The sequence below is a fragment of the Carassius carassius genome, chromosome 10 (assembly GCF_963082965.1).
Source record: "Carassius carassius chromosome 10, fCarCar2.1, whole genome shotgun sequence".
Taxonomy (NCBI): domain Eukaryota; kingdom Metazoa; phylum Chordata; class Actinopteri; order Cypriniformes; family Cyprinidae; genus Carassius; species Carassius carassius.
Window position 1 is genome coordinate 28,787,015 of NC_081764.1, and position 3,393 is coordinate 28,790,407.

A 3,393-nucleotide genomic window follows, 5' to 3' on the forward strand; every position below is an offset into this window, starting at 1 on the left:
AGAAAAAGCCACAGCCAGATGATTGACAGGTGTATATGAGTCATAGTGAACAGACAGATACATGGATCTGTTTTACGGGCCCATATAAAAGCAATCTGTTTCATACTGTAAGTACTTGTTGAGTTATAGGTGCTGACTCAAGGTCAGCCTGTCAGAATGTTCTCTTCTCAGATGGCATTTACAGAGAGGAAGAAAAAGAGAGAGAGGAAGAGATAAAAAGGTGGAGGTAGCAAGGTTCGTCTGCTGAAGGGTGGCTTCAGAAATGCGTGGTGACAGCGAGCCTTTACAGACAGTGGGACACCCAAAACCATTTATTCACAATCCTATGATATTTGCATTTATGTTTCCACAAGAAACACAGACAGAGACAAACTGTTGATCAAAAAATAAATAAAGAAAGAAAGAAAGAAAGAAAGAAAGAAAGAAAGAAAGAAAGAAAGAAAGAAAGAAAGAAAGAAAGAGACAACAAGGGTGTGTGTCTGTGTTCTGAAATGATCTCACTTTGTTGGATTAAAACAGTAATGAAGCACGCTCAGACCATTAGCCATGTAATGTGTCTCCAGAGACACGATGCATCACACCCATAGATGCACGGCTGGCATTTTAGAATGAAGGGCTGGTACATTAGAGTTATTTGTATTTCAATAGGTTAAAATTCACTCTTTACCTCATTCTCAACCAATAAGATTCAATGCCAAGGAGGAAAAAGGCTAAAGTGCAGGAAGTAACAGACACAGTAGAGCGTAAACTTTTAAACCCAAGGCAAGACTTCCATTCTTCTGTGGAACACAAACCCAGAAAGCTTGAGGACTTTGCTTTTGACAGACCTTGAGGATGCGTTTTTGTAAGCAGTTTAGCCATTTCTATGTTCATTCTTTAAAATTTCAGTGTGCATTTATTATAACATTGTTCTTTGTGATAAAAAAAAGATCTGACACTGCTTTGAGTGGATTCCTAATATAGCTGCTGAGGTAATGACTGTAAATCTTTAAATCTTTGGATTGCTGAAATCAATCTCTCTGTATTTTCCTCTTTTATAAAGTCACAGAAAGGCAATGGCGTTTTTCTCTTTTGTTGTTGGAGCAAATGGGAAATTATACTTAACTTGGGGACATGAGGGGGCTCACTCCTGTATGAGTGTGTAAATAGATTTTAATTATGAAATATAATGGTTTATTTTAAAAATATAGGTGCCAAATGCATACGCTTTCTATAGCATTAATATGATGCTACTTATAGCATCAATTTAGGACAGTCGGTTTTACAAAGTTGCATTTTAATTGTTATTTCTGGCACAAATTCCTGTGCAAGCGGTGCAAGTATGCAGCACTACTGAGTAAACTTTGATTATTATTATTTTTTTTATGTTTAATAATGGTCTAGATGATCGAAGTTAGTTAATTATTTTGCTGTATTGTTATTGTTTGTTGCTGTTCAAGTTGTTCTAACTTAAAGGGGTCATATGATGCAATTAAAAATTTCCCTTTTCTTTGGAGTGTTACAAGCTGTTTGTGCATAGATAATTTCCCTGAAGTTGCAAAGACTAAAGGCTCAAACCCAAAGAGATATTCTTTATAAAAATTAAGACTAGTCCACACCCTCCTAAAATGCCTCGTATAAATATGCCCCCACATGTCTATGTCACTGTGTGGGAAGATTTGCATAACACTGTCCAAATTTACACGTAAAGAAAGAAGGCGTAACTTTGATTCTCAATGTAGTGTTATTGCTGCTACCATAATGTCATGGAGAAACTTTCATTGTGAAAGTGAGACTACTTTGTTTGGCCTTCCAAAAGAGGACACAACTGACTCCTGTAAGTAAGTTTTTATATTTAAAGAATTTGCCACTGATGATTCAAACACAAGTTTTGAGCAGGGTAGAGTAGCACTTGTTTGTCACTTCTCCGATCACAAATTTTTTATGTTTACATGGCGCTATGCAACACAATGCGTAAAAAGATAGTACAAGTCATTATAATCAGTAATTATATCCCCACTGGATGCAACAAATGCCTCATCTGTAATAGGTTTTATTGGTTTTGTCTTGTTGCACGGTGTTCTGACCGGGACACGGCATCACGATATGTTAAGGGGCGTAACATTTCCATCACATGCTTGAGGTATTCCGCCAATCACAATGCACTGGAATCTGGCCAAAGGCGGGGCATAGAGAGGCAACAATAATGTTTTTTGAACCTTAAACCGCATAAATACATTGCATTACACCAAATACACAACATAATGTTATTTTTAGCAATGTCATATGACCCTTTAAACTGTGTAAATGCATCTTAATGCTATTTCAGATTCCTGAAATGTTTTCTTATGTTGGAACGAAAGACAACTTTGTTGGAAAAAAGAAAACGGGTAGAATACAAAAAGAAAAGCTAGTGTTTTTTTTATAAAGAAAACAAGAAATTAGTAAATGAAAAGAGTGCAAGTATAATAGAATTAGATAGAGAGTGCTAGAGTTATAGGGTTACACACTGAAGTAAGGAACTGTTACAATTTTAAGTTTGGTAGAGCACTTTCAGCTCTGAGTCCCATAATGGGGGGTCTGGTAACAGGTTAACAAAAGCAAAAAAGCCCTCTAAAGCACTATTCGAAAAGGATTAGTATTACCTAGTGACCTCCAGTCATTTGCAATATTTGCGGAGGTTGTCTGTTATCTTATTCCCATGCGAATCGGCCATGTCTGTAACTTGTAAAGTCAAAATTCCCCCACAAAAGACCTACCAAATTTCACCAAACACAGAGGTCCTGTGATTATATTAGTCCCGTTTGAATCGACAGCTCTGTGATTTGGCCTGGATTTGGCGGGTCGTAGGCTATATAATTTTTCGAGGTTTTTGTTTTCTATGAGCCTTTTTATCCATCTTTCGTGAAGAACTGACCTGCGTTGGAGTGTCTGATAGTATTTTAGTTGCTGTCATCATATCGCTACATAATACAATTTGCAGAAAGAGAATGCTGAAAAGGTTTTGAGGTTAATGTGTTACAAATAAATCAAGCATAAAGCTTAAGATATTATTTTAACCTGGTGAAATGTAAATGATACAGCGCAAGAAACTATATTAATTTCTTTTATTTTTAAATCCATCTGGGCCATAGAACGGGACTCTCAAACCCTTGAAATCCGGGTATCCAGGAGATAAGTCAGTTAATTCGATTAAAATCACAGGCTTCAGTGGTGTAAAAGTGTAGCCTATCCAAAGTAGAGACATGACATGAAAGCAGAGACAGAGAAAATTAGCTCAAAACTGGAGATAAAGATGGGATAAAGCACATCTATCTATCTCTGAAAGACATCTCTATGTAACAAAAAAAAAACCTCAAATCAAAATGGTATATTTTTAACGGTTCAGTGTTTAACTCTCAGTTGTGAACAAGG